The following is a 20664-nucleotide window of genomic DNA, read 5'->3' as shown; positions in this document are numbered from 1 at the left end:
TCTTGGCCGATTCCAACTGTGTGACCTGTTGACACCGATTTTTGCCGCTTCCGATTTTCTTTCTAAGAACTACAACAGACAGCACAAATAAACAAAAATCAACTTTTCCTCAATGCAAAAGATGACTTTCATCCATCCATCCATCCATCCATCCATTTTCTATGCCGCTTATCCGTCAGGGTCGCGGGGGGGCTGGAGCCTATCCCAGCTGACTACGGGCGAGAGGCGGGGTTCACCCTGGACTGGTCGCCAGTCAATCGCAGAGCCAACACACAAAGACAGACAACCACACACTCTCACAGTCACACCTAGGGGCAATGCAGAGTAGCCAGTTAACATAACATGCATGTTTTTGGGATTGTGGGAGGAAGCCAGAGTACCCAGAGAAAACCCACACAGGTACAGGGAGAACTCCACACAAAAGGGCCCAAACCGCAATTTGAACCTGGAACCCTCTTGCTATGAGGCAACAGAAATGATAAAACTTTACAATTTCCTCTCAAAATAAAGCAACAGGGAAATAACAAATAACAATTCACTGAGCTGTACACCAAACTTAATCTGAGATATTTTACTTTACTTAACAAAAGCAGGTGCAGCAGATTTATATAACAAAACAAGTGACAGTTAAATCATTTTACAGTGTGCTTATACATTCGCCAGGGCTGATGTAATTTATCACATTTCTGAAGCCTGTATTCTAAACTATGGAGAACGGCTGATCACCCAGGCACATGAAGTCCATCATTTACCTCGTAATTGCTTTGGACTTGTCACGGCTCGTACTAAGGACAGACAGGAGAGGCTACTGGCTTGTGTCTGGCACTGAGCTCTGGCTAACTTTAGCTTTAGCTGTTTTTCCTTTGCTAGCTTCTTCACACCGGACATGTTATGTTGGGTGATGGTGTTTTAACTGTCTGGTTAGGTTTGTTATTCCGAACGTTTTCATGGTAGTTCACCACGGTTTACTTTGGCCTTGCATGTATCACAAATTGTGAGTTTTGTGTCTTCTTCACTCTCAGTAAAAACCTTGATGGCATGCGGCTGTGACGTTATTGAATGCGTAAAATGGCTTGAAATCGGAGATACGAGAGTCCGACCAGCCAGTCTCAGCCAACACCAAAACTGGCCAATTCCAGCTGGTCAGTTGATGGGTGCATCTCTACTTCCTGGTCCTCAGTTCACAATAACAGCAACACATAAAAAAACACAAAGAATCACACAGACAACAAGCCACTGACCATTAAAGTTGTGATAAAACAATATCTTGAGAATATTTTTTCCACATTTCTTTTTGTGGTAGTATGAGACAATCAGGGAGAGGACGACCATTTGGGTTGCTCCTGTCTGCAGGAGTAATTCACTGAGAACGCTCTTGTCTAAGAGGGAAAGAAAGTATTACATTTTAATACACAAACTCTGATACTTGGCTCCACAGGGATGCACTAAATTTCTCATTTGTTCTTTAGAAAACCGAGTGAGAAAGAAACAAACAAAGAATTGAGCAGCAGATAAAAAGTGCTCCTCATTAGTGTTTTATTAAAAAGCAGCCTTTAAAGTTATTGTGCAAGGTTGTTGAATTTTAATGACCTCTCACTCTGCTCCAGATAGCAATCTGGTTGTGAACATACATGCAGGAGGAGTGGAGAAGAGAGACACGTAGGGAGATAAAGGGAATTAAGAAAGAGAGGGAGCAGAAAAAGAGAGGAAAGGAAAAACTCTGAACAGAGAAGAAGAAAAAGAAGAAGAAAGAACTGGAGAGGGCGTGATCCAAATTAGTCTCTTAGTGTCGGGGTGATGAGATAAAAAGCGGAATGATGACATAGCTGTAAAGATCTGAAGAGACGACTGAGCAGGAGGAGGAGGAGAGCCAGCCTGGGATGTTTTGGGTGGAAGAGGGGTGGAGGAGGGTGGTGGGCTAAAAGGACCAGTCTCTTTCTATCTGCCTACAGGATGTGTTTCCTCCGTACCAGTTCTCCACTTGACTGCGTCTCTCTGCCTTCCACTACGTCAGACAGCAGACACACAGTCACTGTCTGTAAGCCATCACTGACATGTGTCACATTCTGATGCCACATCCCTGTTGTGATCTTATTGTCTGAATGACAGCTTGTTCTCTTAGACATCAGCAGGATGCACACACACACACACACACACACACACACACACAAATGCTGTAGTGAAAGAGCAAGAACATGTGTGTGGGTGTGGCTGAGCACTGTACAGCCTGTGCATCATTAAACTTGTCCAAAGTGACAAGTTTAAAACAGCAGTGGTGTGGGAGTGGACTTAAGATTGCAACCTCTGGAATATCAGCAGGCTCTGCACAGCCGCCAAACTCTGCAGGCAGTATGCTGACCGCTCTGCTCTTGTGGCCCATACAGCAGGGCCTGACTGTCACCAAGACCGAAGTGGTCTGCCAGCGCACCACCCACACCTTCACTGTTGGTGATGAACAGCTGTGAGTAGTGCCACCTTTCACATATCTGCAGAGCGTCAGCTGCTTTTGGGAGTCTTTTAGAATAAGAACCTTCATCCATCCACAAAGGTTACCATGTAACAAGCAGCAGTCTCCTCTAAATCTGTGAAGCTTGGATAACCTACAGATTTCACATTAAACCCTTAGAGAACTTCCAAATAAGATGCCTCTGGCACATCCTGGAAATTACCTGGCATCAGCATGTGCCTCACACTGAAATACCTTAAGCCAATACCTTAAGCCAACTGCAGTATTATGTATGGGACATGTGAAAAGGAATCCCTAATGTCAGCTACCTTGAGGGGTGTTACACAGCCAACATCATGGTTCATGATTACCTGGAGAGCCAAAGAAGAGCTCTAAGGATCAAATAAAGAACTCTGTTGGGAAGTCCAAGAACCAAGGACCAGGAGGATGTTGCTGCTAACCATACCGCCTGGAGACAGCTGTGTAGGGATGGCGTTTGTATGATTAAGTTGGAGATGAAGCCTGAAGACATCAGAAGAGAGGTGAAAAACAGCCTTGGCTGCCACCACCATCACACGTACAGTTTCCACTCCCATGCTTCTGATTTCCAGAAGGAGGAACCGAACCCTGTATGGCAGCGTGTACCATCGGTGTCCGAATGTGTGTGTGAACGGGTGAATGTGTTGTAAAGTGCTTTGAGGAGTCGGTAGACTTGAACAGCGCTATATAAATGCAAGTCCATTTATCATTTGGCTTGTGTCCAATTTTTTTTTTTACTCATTTTTATAACACCACTCCTGGGAGGAAAGGCACACATACACACCCATACATGCACATACACACAAAAGGAAAATACTTGCATAAGTGACAAGTAGCAAACATTTGGCCTCTCGACTTCCTGAATGGCAGTAATTGTGTTTTGGAGCTGAATGACTGACAGGGTTTGAGTGGCAGAAATGAGTGCAGTGGAAAAGGTCGTTTAGCTCGTTATGACTAGCAGGTAGTTGAGGTTCGGATGCGGCGGCCGTGATTGGACCATTGAGTTTCAGCCTTCTTGATTCCTCTATTGTTTCTGATGTAGGGTTGGGATACGCTGAGGGATTCTGACAGCTTCATGCAGCGCACCACTTATGTGTGTGTGCGCATATGTGAGTTGGCTCCCCCGGATGTCGTGAGTCAGTGTTTCAGAAGGCTCATTGCCGCTTGACGCCCACTCCTCCGGCTAAACGGGTTTGTTTTTCAAATGTCAGATCATGGTGGGAGTGTGAGGCGGCCCTCAGACGAGGCTATGATTGTTTTCTTAGAAAAATGGAATGAAGGCAAAGAAAGGGGGAGAGGCAGAGCACAAGCGGAGATGATGACTGCTTTCCATTATTAGTCAGACTCATTCTACCGACAGAGGAAACAGTGAGACTCTCGTTCTGCTGATCGATCCCTCCATTCTGGGAAAATGGCCAGCACAATACGTTCTCTATCTCTCCATCTATCTATTCCTTTCCCTCTATTTTCTCACTCATTTTTTTTTTTTTTTATCAGTCTGCCTGTCATTTGGTTCCTATTATGTTTTCTTAGATAATTGCTTTTCCCTTCAGATAATTCTTGAAGCCCTTCAACAATGAACAGATTGTCATAAAAAGTTATAAGTTCTTACATTACAGTCCCAGTGAAATGGAATCCCGAGCCCAGTTCACGGCACGTGATAAAAGCGAAATACGAATGGGAGTTTCGAGTTGAAGGGTGAGTGTGTATGTGTCATCTTCACCGTGGTGTTCGCTCAGAGGCAGCGACTGATTGCACACACTTTAAGGTCACAGAAATAAAAGCTAAAGAAGCACTGATAAAATATGATTTGAGTCAAACACATTTATTACTCTGCCTCCTGTAACTTACTAGGAGCACTGGCATCTAATTGAAAGTGCAAAGCATGGGGATCTCAACAACATCTCCCTGTGTTTAATGTGCTTAAGCAGACAAGGTGAGTAAGTATAGACAAAGTGGGGGAAAAAAACTTCAATATATAGAGGACTGGAAACAAGCCATCAGCTCTCACCGATAAATTAAAATGTTGCACTGCTGGGCCCATAATGAGACATTAAATTTCAAAAGACATTTGAGCAGTAAAAAAAAAGAAAGTAACTGCAGAAATTCCTGCTAAGGTGCTTTTGCACTTGTATCTTCATTTAAGTATTTTATAGAGTAAACAGATACTTAAATTAACAGCTGAAAAAGGCTGGTGTTCACTAAACAGGTTTTGAAAAGGATTAACTACAAATGCTTTTTAAGCAAAGTGACTTAAAGCATTGCATCTTCAGATGTGCTCGTAAAACGGAGCGGCTTCTGTGGAAATTAAATATGTGATGAAGCATAAGAGGTGGTCTAAAGAAAACCACGGGAAGTGAAAGTGTTTTAGCAGAGCTCCTCAATGTGCACACTAAAGCTTTACCTTGCCGGTAACAGTGCTTTAACTTGATTTGACTGGCCACGAGGAGATAAGGTGTTCTTGTTTCTCTGCGTAAAACAATCCAACAGATTGCGGGAGAAAACCTGAAAGGATTACCTGATTAGTCAACTGAAACATAATGAATAGCAGCAATTTTTAAGTGAAAGAATGTGAACGATATAAAGCAATCGTGTCAAATATTTGCTGGTCTGGTCTTTCCAAATAAAAGAATTTCCTGCTTTTTTGTTGTGTTTGATGTTATTTTTAAAGCCACTTTGTTTTTGGGCTGTTGCAAACAAAAAATTTTGATTGGCATTTTTGTATTAAATTCTAGATATATTATATATAAATATATATATATATATATATATATATATATATATATATATATATATATATATATACAAAACTAACTGTTAGCTGCAGTCCCGTTAATGCGCCAGTGGATATACAGTGTGACATAATATATTGATCATGTACTGCAGTGTATGCATCTAATGGTGAGGTATTCTGTCTGCTGAGGAGACCGTCTAAACAATTCATGAGATAAAGCTCAGAGCAGAAGGGCCATCCCTCAATGTCAGAGATTCATCATCCCAACGCACACACACACTCACAGTTAGCAACTTCAGATAACTTCTAACTTCATAATGCAGACTGACAAAGCCAAATCACAGTCATGCATCGAGTGGAGACTTAGAGCGAATAAGAAACCCAGGAGAATCCTCAGTACTACACAGAATCCGTCACACACACAATCACCTCCTCCCACAAATCAGTAAGGATGTGTATGTGTTTGTGTGTGTGTGTGTGTGTGTGAGAGAGAGAGAGAGAGAGAGAGAGAGAGAGAAAAAGACAGAGTGCGCCCATCCCATGTGGTCAGCGCAACAGAGACAGCATTGTCACTGACTGAGCTCCCTGTGATATGGAGGTGTTGACAGGTAGCACTCCTGCGGGACTTGTGCGACCACAACAAACAAGTGCGGTGTGCGCGTGAACACACACACACACGCACACACAGAGACATGCTCACGCACACAGGACGTGACGTGACAGACTGAAAATCTCAGCGACAATGTGGGATCCTCAGCACATCAATAATGCAGTGCCTCTGACAAGTGGAGGAATCAAACTCCCCGCACCGTCTCATTCCTCCATCCTTCTTTCTTCCTCTCTCTCGTTTTCTCTCCATCTCTCCCCATGCTGCCATCTCTAGCTCTCTATCCCCTCATCCATCTCTGCTCACTTCGTTACCCTTTCCTCTTCTACAGCATGAAGACGGAGCATGAATTAGAAAGTAGGCAAAGGAACAGCAGAGCAGCTGTTGTTCAGACAACTTTGCTCGATAGTATAGAAAGTGACATAATGACACATTTGGCCTTGAGGGATCAGAACAGCTAAAATGTATACGAGTTTGTGTGCGTATCAGTGTGTACAGTAAATGCATATTCATTAGCTGCAGGCGTATAGTTTAGTCGTTTAGCTAACTTTTTGTTTCAGCCACATAAACTGCAGCGTGCAGACAACATACACAGCAAAATGTCTGTCATAACCAAAGAGCAGCGTCTCGTGGTGGCACAGCAGCCTTCTGTAGCCATGACAGATGAGAGCTGCTGGAGACACTGGAGTGTGTACATATAGCACAGACACAGGGAAGAGAGCCGGAGGCCTGCTGAGTCTGGATGTCATCACAATGGCTGTCACCAACTGCCATGCCATTGTACTGCCACATGAATCTGTATCACATGCATGCTCTGGCTGTTCCACTGTCCCTTTGCACTGCCATTTATGTCAGCGTGAGGCAAACGGTGATTCTGGTTTATTACAGTGTTGGTGTTATTACAGATCGAGTTGAATAGATGTAATTGCTTATAAAAAGATGTGTGACAGAGCAAGAAACACCAGCACTTAGTTGACTGGACGGTATAATTAGGGATTATTTACCAAGTGACAAGTGCGTTCAGTTTCAGTTTTACTTTCAAGTAAGGTTGTGTTCTGGTTAAATTACAAAAATTTTCAAACTCTGATCATCTGACTCCCGAGAGCAATGTCACTGTGTTCTATGTTCCCACACTGGAATTTTCCTTTAACAGTGCAGTGATATGTCTCTGCAGAAATGCCACTGAGACAAATTCCTGTGCATTCATTGTACTTTGTGATTCTGTCTTTTACTTTCTTCCTCAGTTCCTTCCTAATGGCTGAGACACAGTCAACCATGTGACTGGCCACAAATGCTAATGATGCATGGCTAACACAGGACTCTCTGACTCTTTCTCTGAACAGTTCATTCTCACTGCAATACCTGCAGCCTAAATGGATCTGACAAGCGTGCACACACATACACATACACACTCAGACACACGTCACACACGCATCAACTCATCCACAATGCTGACAGCCAGTATTGCTCTGCAAAGAGATATTACTTAGCTGTATTGCATTGCTTGCACTTGCAACAGAGAAAAGCATATTACTCACAAATGCCATTTAGGTGTGAGACTGTGGCTGGCTCCTCCACATAAGCTGAGCGGAAATACAGTTTCCCCCTCACCCCGTGACCAACTGCTCCGGTGCATCACACAAGCCGCCACAGTGCTGTTTTGGCCCTTCACACAATCACACAAAAGGTTTGATTCTGTAAGACCTCTATTTTTGAGCAATAGCACTTTCCTTGGTGCTATTGCAAATGAGCACAAAACCACGGATGGGCAAGTTTTATGAAAATTTCTCTCCTGCTGTGATAGCAGTGGCGTGTGTCATGGAGGTTGTCTGGGGAATCTGGGGTGGGTGAAGGGTGGGGTATTATGAATTCCCTTATATTCAAACACACATGCACACTTTCCCTTGCCTTTGAAGAGAAACGTCATGCGTGATGCCACAATCTCCTCATGAAATGGGAAACCAGAAAAGAGGATTGGTGCATGAAAGGAGGAAAGAAACACCCTATCCTCCCCCCCTTCCCTCCCAGCCTTCTGTCTCCCTCCTTCTCCGCTAAGTGCTGACAGGACGGGCCGACGGAGAATGAGACAGTTTGCCATCTCCCCTGGAAGCACCTCTATCTATCTTGCTCTTTTTTCTGTGTCATACTCTTTCTCCCTCTCTCTCCTTCTCTCTTCCCAACCTTCATGCTGCTGCTGGAGTCTCGTCCTCCTCTTTATCTCCTCTAGTGCTTGTGTTTTCCCTCTCCATCCCATCAACTCTGTGCTCTGTTAACCTTCCATTAGCAAGTCTAATGTCAGGCCTTCCCGGCTGCCTCCTGCATGGCTCCCGGCTCTGCGCTTTCCAGGCACTATGACAATGTTTTCCTCGAGCCCCATTAGTGTTTCCTCACACCACTAACAGCCATGCAGCACACAGAAGGATGAGAGAGGGGGAGGGACAAAGAGGAGGATTACAGAGAAGAGGGGAGTGAGAGGGAGAGGGTTAGGGTGGGTGTATTGGGTGAGATTGGGGAGAGCAGACCTGGGCAGACTGGTGGGCCAAGTGAGAAAAAGGATGGAGAGGGGATTAAGGGAGACTGAAGGGGGGCAAAAGGGGAAATGATAAAAAAGTGATGCAGAGGGCAATGCTAGCGGGGGAGGGGAGGGTGAGGAGGATGGATTGGAAAGAGAGGCTGAGGGGTGGGCTGGATGTGAGGGGGCTGGGAAATACGGGCCCTTCCAATACGCCTGTTTAGCAAACACCATTTGCATAGAACCGATGCGGATGGAGTTCTGTGTCACGGTTATTTGCATACATTTGCATAAAATTAATCCCTTTCCCAATTGCCGCAGCGATTGTTTCTGATGCAGAAAATAAGTCAACAAAATGAAGTGAGGCATCCAAACAAAGCAAACATATTGACACAGATGCACGCTGGAACAGAGCATGGGATGAGTGTGTGTGTGAATCTGTGTGAGTACATGCATCTGTGTGAGGCCCTCTGCGATCTTTAGAGGTCACCTTCTGCTTGTGCGGAGGTTTTTTTCTTGGTAAACTAATAATTATGAACTAACACAACCTGTGTACAAATATGTCTTCCTCTATTTTTTCTTGATCTTCCTCCTTAAAATACACACACACACAGATTCAGTCCAAAAAACAGCTGTCAAAGCGCTTCACATTTTCACTACTTTTAGTCTGTCCATCTCAAGTTGTATGCTGTTGACTTTCTACTCTGTACTGCTGCAGTTCAAGATCTTGTGCAAAGGCACCTTACCAGCACTGCGGTGGTAGCAGGTAGATTAAACCTTTAACCCTTCACATTTCTGTGAAGAAAGCACAATGCATGTGTAACATACTGTATGTGTCAATCCATTAGAACATTTTCTTTCCAAGCAATGTGGCCATTTTCAAGAAGAGCGTCAGAAAGGAGAGTGAAACCGGTGGAGGAAGAGATAAATATACTCTAACTCACAAAGCCTGACAACATTATAGCATGCAACTGGAATCCACAAGCTCCTTGAACTCCTTGTTACAAGTTTCAAGATCAAAATCAAGATCACAGAAGCACACATCCAAGGACAAATGCTCCTCCTTGCAAATGAATTCCAGGAGGCTCCATGTGAGGAAAAAGGAAAATAACAACGACATGAAAGATTCCTTCACTGATCATTTCATCCTGCGATCAATTGAATCTACAGAGCATGAAATAATGCAGATCCTGCTCTCAGGCCGAGTGGGCATTGATCAAACACATTTGGATGGTGTGTGTGTGTGTGTGTGTGTGGGGGGGGGGGGGGGGGGGGGGGGGTGTATGGGGGTATGGATGTGTGTGTGTGTGTGTGTCGGTGGGGTATGGATGTGTGTGTGTGTGTGTGTCGGTGTGTGGGTGTCGGAGTAGTGTGTGTGTGGGTGTGTGTGGGTGTGCGTGCTTGCACACCGTGAAGCACCAAACCTGAAGGAGTGAAAGTGTGTTTATGGTTGTGTTTCTGAGCGTGTGAGTCCATCTGTGTGTGTGGCCATTGATCAAAGCCAGAGCCCCAGTTTGCCGGTGAGGAGAGGAGCCAATTGATCAGAAATGGCTGTAATTAGAAACTAAATAAGACCTGCAGCATTGATCCCATCTCAGTTCTCAGCTCCTGGCTTCTGTAAATGCAGGGTTGCTCAAGGCCAGCCGGCGCACCTCCTCTAAACCTCCACCTTTGGCGCACAGCTTTTTTGCCCCAGTAATTACTAAAGTTAAACTCTCACATCTAAACTGACTAACATCGATGACTGACTTTGCATCCTACATTTTTTAATAGGCTGCCTGCAATTTCCCTTTTCACTGCACCACCCACTCAATGAAATGCAGTAATTAGCCAAAGTAGCAGAGAGTGATTGCAAATGCCAAATGTTTTTAAGACTCAAACAATAGACCAAATCAAGGTGGTGGTAAATACAGTTTGCAGAGTTACTGTTGCCTGGTCCACAGACACAAAAATGGCTGCTTGAAAGCATACACACTTACATCTACACACAAACACACACACACGTTCTCCTACAAACAACCTCCGCCAGCAAGATAAGGGCTAAATTATGGGATCTGTGAGTTGCCTGGTGAGAGCAGCGTCATGAAGACAGAATGCAGCAAGCAGCAAATGGCCTTTCCACTGTGTTTGTGTGTGTGTGTGTGTTTTGTTTGTTATTGTGTGTCTGTGTGCCTTTTAATGGTCATTCATGCATAACCACAGGCATACAGGGAATAAGAAGCCATAGTTTGACGTCTTTGTCAGGCATTTAGAATGCATTATTCTGTCATACCCATTAGTATGATGCTGCACATACAGATTGGGAGGATAGATATACATTTACACATAATGGGAGACAAGTACCACAAACATAACTTTCAGACTCTTTATGCATTCACACCTATTTGCCAATACATGTCATTCAAAATCACATTAACACTGCAAACACATCAGTCCAAGAGTGAACCTGGAAATACACACAGTGCAGTGCTGTCACGCAATGCAACTGTACACAAACATTGTGTGATCAAGGAAGAGGAAGTTCTGAGTTAAATGCAAATACATTTTCAACCAATAATGTCAGTTATTGTTTTAATTTGTAATCTTTGGTCATGTCTAAATATTGTTTTGACCTTAGTTTCTCCTTTGCATGACCACTGCCTCTGCTAATTGCAGCGCCGTTACTGCAATAAACTATAATTAGTAATTTAGTACCAAATTTGCATATGCATATCAGTGAAGTATAGCCAGTGAGTGAGAGGCAAATGTGGTGCCAGACTGCTGTGGTTCCCATGTAAATGTAGTGGGAAATCAGACATAGTGTAACATGTGTGATGACAAAAGTCACACATGTTTCCAATTACAGTATTACAGCTTAACGGCAGAGTCGCTCCAAACATAAAGCATGACCTTTATTAAAGCACATGCACAACAGCAGATCATGGAGCTTTCTCATAATGATGGAGGATGTCTTGATTAAAAAAGAGCTTGTTTGCAAGTGTGCATTAGGATGGTGTGTGTTTGTCTTAGCCTGTGTGTCTCAGGCTGCCTGTACCTTTGTGTGCACAGTGCATGTATGCTATTATTCTTCCTATGTTCATGAATTCATATATGACTCCTATGTATATGTATATATATATATATGCATATATTCATGTGTGCAGATCAGAGTGTGTGTGTGTGTGTCTGGTAGTCTGCCTTTTCCTCAGCCTCAGCAGGAGGGCTGCTTCACTCTTAACAAGGCTGTTAATTAGTGTGCTTCAGAATGTACTTCTAATGGGTGTGTCTTTTACAGCAGCAACACGTACATACACACACACACACTTGCATACACATAAGGTATAAATGAGGAAAAAGGCAGATGGACAACAACAGATAAGATATGGCACACATGTAGCAGATATTTCTTTTCTTGAGGACAGTGTCTGAGCATGTAGAGAGATGGTGTGAGTGTGTGTGTATACTGTATGTATGTGCTGTGTTGAAGAATGCATACCAGCAGGAAAGATGTTGCTGCAGGCATCTCTCAGTGTGATGTGAGCTAACATTCCCGTACATGGAGAGACACGAGCTGGAAGTGAAGACTGTTCTGAGCCTTCTGCCATCTCTGCTCTCCACCATCTGTTTACACACACTCAGTACTTGCACCTACTGCTGCTGTCAGATTCAAGACTTGTACTACTGAAATGTGTGTTTTTTGTGAGAAACCGAGCAACATCCAGTCAAATATTCCTACTGATGCCAGGGCATTTTGAAACTACACAATGGATTTGTAATAGATCCCTGTGGGCTCTTCGGTCATAAGAAAAAGGCAAGCTCAGGAAAACACAATTCAATTCCAGTCAGAAACCATAAAAGATCAACAAAGGAGGTATGAGACTTGTCTGGCTGCAGGACCATGATGCAATGCTGCTATATTCACTGTTGTCCTGTAGACTGAGCCAAATCAATCAGATTTCCACATAGCCATAGCTGGTGTCAGATCAGCTAATGCTTCATTCCTCACAGACACAGACACACCAGTCTGGATCTGTGGATGTGCCTTAAAGAATTCATCAAGGCAGGAGACCCAACGTGCACTAATATTTATTTCATGCTGTCTGTGTGTTTGATATGCATTTTCCAAGTGTGAGTGCATAAGCCAATCATCAAACACTGAAAACATGTTGAACCACGATTGATTGTTTTAGAATATTTGGATCTGGCAAAAAATAAACACTGACAACATCAGGAAGAGGGAGGGAGAAAGACACGCACGCATGCACACGCTGTGAGCATATGAGCGAGAAAGAAAATAAAACTTAGACAAACAGTCGCAGAAGCCACAAAAACATAAAGTGTGAAACAACAAATTTCATCTCCTGAGTTCTGCCACAAACTGTCTACTCGACATAAAAGCGGGACTGGCTTCTCATAATGTCTTAGATGCAATCATGTGTCCCACACAGCACATTTATTACCCAGTGTTGCAGCAGAAAAACCCAAGCAGAGACAGTAAATTCCCGTTTTCAAATCTCCTGCGAGTTCAGCACCAAGGACAGCTCCTCTGTTGCTGCTGCTCGCTGAGAACATTTCCACTTTTTGAGGATTTGTAGAGGCCAGATAGGCTCATGTATAAACTTGAGAGTCCGGACAATATGGGACTTTGTGAAATGAATTACATTTTCCAGCATGACTACTTCAGACTTAATGCCCACAAATGTAGCATGCAGGTCTTTTTCAGTCCAGAAATGAGAAATCTGGTATTACTGAGGGAGCCCTTGTGGCTGTACTGCAAACACACTGTTACTGTTGTCTGCAACCATAAAATCCCACAAGAAAGACTGAGAGACATTTTGGATGTTAAACCAGAATTTATGGTGAAAAAAGGAGCCATGTAATAGTCCTCCATGCACTTTATTTGCCTTTGTATCAAAACACAGCTTGTTCAGTATCAGTCACGTCATATGGTGAATGGTGACAGAAATAATGATAAGAAGGAACTCACTTCTTACAGCTGTTCCAGAGGAGAGCTGGAAAGAGAAAAATAGACATCAGTACATCAAAACATTATAGCTGTTGCAAATACATTTAACTGTGATTGTTATATGTAGTGACATTTAGATTTCATTAACATGCTGGTTATTTGTCTAGTCTATAAATTGTCAGGAAATCTGGCACAATTTCTCACAGCTCAAACTGCTTAATTTGTCTGAAAGACAGTCCAAAACCCAAAATTACTGAATTCACACTGAACTAAATTAGAAGGAAGGAATCTTAGAAACTTCACACAGTAAATATTTGGCGGTTTTGATAAATGAATAATGACAGGTTATCAAATATCACATATATAAAAATGCTCATACACGCAGACATTAGCAAGGTCATCCAGAGAGGGGAGTCTCATAAAATCATTCGCAACAAATGGAGGAATGCCAGAACCGCAGCAGAGGAACCCTACATCATTCCCTGCCCTCCGCCATGAGTCACTCACTCTTTATACACTTAGACTCTCTCTCTCTCTCTATTCACACACACAAACATACACAAAAAACACAGCCACATACTCATATATGTTTGCATTGTCAAAAATGCCCAAACACACTCACCCTCACACCCACAAGCCCTCTCCTGCTCTTCCACTTTGCTGAAACTATAGAAGTGTGCCCTTTTCGCATGGCGCTCTGCCAGCCACGCGCAGCACATTACCAGTGCGTGACCCCTGCATGTGCTGAAATGTGCATTTAACCTCCTTCCTGCCCTTTTCTGCTGGTGCTCTCTCATAGAATCCCATCTTATGCTGAATACGGGCCATCAACACGCCCCTTTGCTTGTGAGGAAGACTCACAAGCCCTCTGAACTTGATATTCAACATTTTGGGTTTTTTTTTTCCAAGTGTGTCGTTCTATTCCCACCTGTGCACTGCGATGGATTCATTCTTGCTGTGGCGTTCTATCAGAGAGAGCATCAATCTACGAGAGTGACATTTAATCCCAAGCCTGGGCAGGTAGAGATAGACACATGGCTACATGCAGGTGGCACCCATATACACAAAACAAACAGACACACACACATAAACACACCCAGCTGCTCACATACAGAAACACAAATCAAAACCTGCGCATAAACCCATGGACTCTGTGTGAATGCTGTGGATCCTGCAGAGCGATGAGAGGATGTGAAGAGAGCTACTGGAGGCAGACAGTCTGAGACAGAGAAAAATAAAGCTATGAAAAAAGACTGAGGGGAGAGCTCAGAGTGAAAATGTTTCCCGCATCAATCTATTGGTTGAGACATTGACAGAATGGCTCAGAGATACAGGTGGTCAAGGAGAACGAGGAGCTGATGTATAGATGTCTGTGGTCTGTTTCTCATTGCCAAGGTTTCACCTGACACTTCAGCCTGCAGCCCTTTTATTGCACTGGGCATCTTCAGCATCTCCTCTTCTCACCACATGACCAAGTCAGTTGCACCTGTTCTCCCCTCAGTCCTTTTCTTTTTGTTCTTATCGCCTCTCATTTGACATCTTCTATTCTCTATCAGGGTCGTTAATGCTCATTGAGGAAGCCATTGCAAAGTCATCATTAGCAGCGGTGTCATTTTCTCCACAAGCACTTAGCTTCTTTCCTCCAGCGATGATGACTTCTTTTAATAAGGTCATGCAGAGAAACCCTAGTGCCTGTGAGTGCCTGTGATTGTGCACAGATGTGTGTATGATGTTGTGTCACAGTAGAGAAGAACAATATCCTTACTATCATTATCAGACACATCGACAACCTGCTTGTCTTAAAGTGAAACGTAAAGAACCAAATGAAAAAGGAGCAAAAGAGCAGGGACAAGCGTACACGAAAAGCTGTTAAAATGAGGAGAATGAATGAAACGAGAGTGCAGACAGAGGAGAGCTATTACTGAAGGGCACAAAACCAGCAGGGATATGTAATCAATTTTAATTAGCACTGCGCATCACCTGGAGTCATATATTTTAGACGGCGTTGGAGCCAGGTCTGTCACAGAGCATGGCCTCTTTCGTCACACGCCGCCAAACTTCTCACTGCTCCAGTCACAGCAGTGCCCCAGTAGCAATCCAGTCACTGTCATCATCAAGTGTTGTGCCCATGAGCCGAGCTCCAATTAATCAAACCTGTATAAGCTTTGTCCTGTCACAAAGTTTTGACATCGAGCTGGTGTTCAAAAGTAGCATCTAAACCTTGTGAGCATCTTCTCCTGCTGGACAGTAATGTAAACTCTCTATCGGAGCAGCTCTAGATGTTTGGATTCAGATACAATGTTCAGTGCCAGGAAAAAAGACACCACAGAGTCTGCAGAAAATGTTCAGTTGTCAGTTGGAGAAGTTACAAAAAAAAAGCTATTTTGAGAAGCACCGCATCAAAAGGCCCTGTGGCTCAACACCTTAATCAGATTTGTTTATCAAAGTAAACATAGTAAATACACAATAATTTATGGCAACTCCTGTATACTTAGCAACCCCCTGTCAACATACACATACACACACACCCACACACCCCCGCACACACACAATATGAAATGCTGTCTTCACAAGCAGATCTGAAGGCAGCTTACTTGTCATGTGAAAAATGCTGCTCTGACTCTTTGACACAGAAAGCTGCCAATCAGCTTTTTGCTTCTGTGAGAAAAGGATTTGGGAGGAGGGAAAATAAGACACAGTGTCAGAAATCCACTCATAGACTGTGTGTGTCTACACACACATAGACTATTCCGGTTAAAGCAATAAAAATGACACAAGTCGAGTACTTACTACTGGCACCTAATATCCACCGTGTGAATACAACATTTCAAACAGGCAGCTTTTCTTTTTTCCATCTTTATGTGTTGAAAGTTGAGTTGCTTGTTCGTCTGACTGCTGTTTGTTGTAGGTGTGAAAAGGTAAAGATGGGTTCAGCTGCTACACTCATATACTTTACTAATTCAAATACACAGAACAGAGTGCTGTGTTATCCTGTCATATCTCTGAGAAACACATGCATACTCACTGCAGTGCAATTAAAAGAGACTGACTGACTAAACAGAGAGGTGTGATGGCTCCCTGGTAGAGCGACAGCGACCAGAGAATGGAATCTGTTCCACTGTGAAGAGTGACACATTAGATGATTAGACAGCATGCTCATGACAGGTGCCACAGGTGTACACACACACGCACACACACACACACACACACACACACAAAGAAAGAGAGTAGGCTTGGGACTAGTGCTCCAGCTCAGTTACTGCACAGTGTAATAAAGAGAAAGCTGGCATCTGCAGCCTAACATACACAATACCAAGTCACTACTAATAAAGACTCACAACCAAGGCCGAGCACACAATTCTATAACAGCTAATATTTCATTAAAGGGCATGTATGTGTGTTTGTGAGCGAGTGTGTCACAGAGAGAAAGAGATTTCTGCCCTCAGGCTTTTCCTCTGATAAACAGTTACATTAAAAGATTTCACCCACATGGACACACACAAAGATTAAAAAACCTACAGGCACATATGCACACACACACACACACATATATAAATACTGAGGGATAACCCTAGTTAATCCTTTTTTTAATGGAGAAACCATTATCAACCAAGCTTGGTGAAGCTACCTGTACAGGCACCGGTGGTTAAAAAATACACAACTGCTAAGGTTGATAAACACAAAGCTTCACTGGTAACTGCTACGTCTGCGGCAGGGATGACACAGCGAGCGGAGACGAGCATGCAAAACAGCTGAATACATACAGCCAGAAACAGCATTTAAGATGACAGGCAGCACACATTGTCAAACACACTCACGTAGGGACCACAGACAATCCTATCAGAGGACGTGTCCCTGATAGTATTCATGAGCCATCTCTTTAGCAGCCATGTATATGTATGAAGAGGCTTTGGGACAGGGGAGTCACTGAGGGGGGACGTTAAGGCTTTTTATAGAGACTGTCACAAAGGCCCAATCCCCCACATTAGGAACAAAATTGTGTCTCTTATTGCCGGCCATTTGTTTCACATATCTATCTGTAGCAGCTCAGCCTTAGATGAATCCGTCATTTTTAATCTGCATCTGAGCTGCATCTTTGGGAAGAAAATACAATAAGTCAGAGCACCATTTCTACGCCAACACATTTGTTACAGTCTTCTCTGAGAATTTACTATATTCTTTCTTAATGATGCCCACATCTCTCCCCTTTCTCACACTTATTTTTTTAAACTGGTACCATCCAAGCCTTTTTTTTACAGGACCATTCCCTGAGGGTTTGGTTAACACTGTGCAAGTACTTTCTCACTTTTGTTGACATGTTTTTAAAGACAAGGTGCAAATTAAAGTGGCGTTGCTTTCCTTCGTCTGGCACTTTATGTGAAAACAGCACCAAAACAGCTAACACATTAGCAATTATTAGCCTGTGTGGGAGACAAAACACAGCCAGCAAACACACGTACATCACACACTTGGAAAAGGAACAAACAGACATGGAGCCTCACAAATGAATACACTGTCATGGGAGTGTGTTTCTCTGCCGTTTTCTGCTACACACACACACACACACACACACACACACACACACACACACACACACACACACACACACACATAGCACGCCCCTCCATCCATTCAGTTTCTATTTCATTATGTTTCTCTGGAAGTGTTCTCTTATTCCAAAGTGGTCCTTGTTGTAATACAATTAGTCTATCAGCTTTTAAAACAATGGGCCGTACGCTGTCCCTGCTGTTCATTTAGTGAGTCTAGTTTTATAACTATACACTTGAGATTAAATTATGCTCTTTTTTTCTATTTCCTCTCTGAGGTCTGACCTTCAAATATGTCCGCACAGATCAGAGCCCAAAGCCTGATAACACTAATATATCCTTTTTGGCTATTTGCAAGGAAATTACATGCACCACAATTTTAGAGAAAGAAAATGAGATATATAATGAAGCAGTGATCCAAAGTCTATTACAAATTTGCCAGGGCTTGGACTATTTCGATCCCTTCAATTTAGTGTTACGGTCGAAAACAAATTAGACTTGAAGTTATATTGGCACCAAATTTTAGACCCTCCATCCTAATTTATTTAGTGAAGTCTGTTAGTAAGCAAGCATAAAACAGTCGCTGCCAATGTTTGGAGATTGGAGTGTCCTTCTCTAAAATAAAAATGTATCTTTTATAAGGTTAAAACACTGCATAACTGTGCTACTGTGCTGCGTCAACGGGGCATGGCTACATTATCTGTGACCTATGGGACACAATTGAGACCACAATTCATTGCTCTTATACCCTCAAATCTTCAGCTTACAACCAATTACCTCACCTTTTACCCCTCCCCAGCCAAGCTCGATAAATCGTTATTCTCTGTCTGAACACAAATCAGCTCTCCATCCCAACAAGCAATCCTTAAACCAGTGCGACAATCACAGATCTGACCTCAGAGCAGCATTTAGATGAGACCTGGCTGGAGGAGAGTGTGTTCCTGTCACTGCAGCCCTGACCTCTGACCCCTGACTTTTGAGTCTGGATTTTTTGATTGGCTGTGTCTTACGGGCATCCCCCCCCCAAGCACTAAAACAGCGTAAAGGTAAGGTGCACGCTTGTGAGCTCTCTCTCTCTCTCTCTCTCTCTCTCTCTCTTTCACACACAGACACACATACCCACACAATTACAGATCTGTACTGGTACCAGAAATAAACTGCATAATTTGTGGCCTCAGTTTCAACTTGACTTAGCACACCATGACGACCACAACGATTTTTCACATTAGCTTTGTCCCCCTTTCAGAAACCAACATTAATCAGAAATCTGTTCTTTTAAATTCATTTCTGTGTTTTTAGTTAAAACAACTTTGCCACCAAAAGCAAAAGAAACAGCCTCAGTTATAGGTTGTTCAACATAATAAAGTGTACGTTCGCCAAAACATTTGTTGTTTTATATTTAAAAGACAAGAAAAGCACATAGTGAGTACAAACTGTGACACAAAGTTACTAAAGTTAAAGAAGGATGTTTTCATAGATTAAGTTTTTCCTTCACGGACTTAAGGGGATGTTCGCCTCAAACAAAAACACCGCATTCTGCAGTAGTTTAGCTCATTTCTCCAAGGTTGATCACTGCAGCCTCAAGATGTTCACTTTCAACATGAGAGTGTTATTTTGGTTTGTTTCATTCTTAGGCTCATTAACGAGAAAGCTATATCGCAAACTAAAAATGTGTTAAGAGATTTGTTACGCACATAGATTATCTATATTGTATTGTGCATACAGCACAGCAGCAATTTCATTCATGTACACAAACACATACACATATAGTATGGAATACATTTGTCTCATCCTGTGAAGTGAGATGTTTGAAACTTAAATTAATGATGACTGAATTCCATTTAGCTGCTTCAGTTTAATGGCTCCGGTACTGTGCACGCTGGCTTACTGTCATGGCTTACCAGGACTTGAATAGAACAAATCCATTGTTGAAGCTGTTAGTAACACCTGTACTTTTCCAGCACGTCCTATTGCAGCCTACTAGGTTTACTGCTAATTGACTGATAGGGATTATGTAAAAATAGTACTTGGTTTTAATTTGCAAAGCACCCTGTCACATTTCTTTTTATGTATCAATAAGGGAAAAAGTGTAGATTATGAAAATGATTATTGTTGTAGCTTCCATGAGGTTTAATCTTGGCCTTCTTGGTCTTTGTTTATGCAGTCCTCAACAAAACATTCTTCTCTATACTGCAGGTAAGCATCACAGCATATTCCCACATGAGCAGGAGGAAAGAAAACTACATTTCACAGACACACACGCTATCACGGACCTGCACACGCTCTCACACACACACACACACACACACACACACACACACACCTGCATAGACAAAGATGCATTGCTTTGTATGTTCACAAATCCTCTCATCTTGTCACACCACAGAATAAAGATATAGATTATGTGTGCATGTATTCCTCCACACACACACACAGACAGAGAAAGAAGTGACTGATGACTTGGTTCAGGTGATGTGAGACTGTCTGGGATAATCCCAGTGCCTTGTGTATTCTCAGGGGAATAACATAGAGGTAGCAGCAGCAACATAACACAGTCCCTGAAAGTGCTCATGTAGGTTATTACAAACATACACACAAACACCTAAAAAAACACACAAAAGTCTAGAAGGTAGTGAGGGAGTGTAGTATTGTCCCTAGGGGGGAAACAGGATAGTACACAATCAATAAACTCTGAGGAGGTTTGTCCATCTGATCCTCCTCAAACAGACACAAAATACACCACAATACACTGGCACACTTGAATACGCACACATGCCAATACACATGCACATACACACACGCGCACACAGTCAGTCGGTCTGTCGCTCTTGCTG

At 43.0% G+C, this 20664-nt stretch overlaps 1 protein-coding gene across 1 annotated transcript in view; it reads right to left on the bottom strand.

Moving 5' to 3' along the window:
- Positions 1–20664, bottom strand: part of dab1a (DAB adaptor protein 1a) — a 179401-nt gene that overhangs the window by 99425 nt on the left and 59312 nt on the right. Inside the window, exon 2 of the mRNA XM_046390847.1 lies at positions 13305–13329. The gene's annotated coding sequence lies outside the window, so the exon portion shown is untranslated. The remainder of the gene's footprint in view (positions 1–13304; positions 13330–20664) is intronic.

This window comes from Scatophagus argus, chromosome 6 (genome assembly GCF_020382885.2).
Source record: "Scatophagus argus isolate fScaArg1 chromosome 6, fScaArg1.pri, whole genome shotgun sequence".
Lineage (NCBI taxonomy): Eukaryota > Metazoa > Chordata > Actinopteri > Scatophagidae > Scatophagus > Scatophagus argus.
The sequence above is the reverse complement of the archived record's forward strand: the minus strand, read 5'-3'. Positions and strand labels throughout refer to the sequence as shown.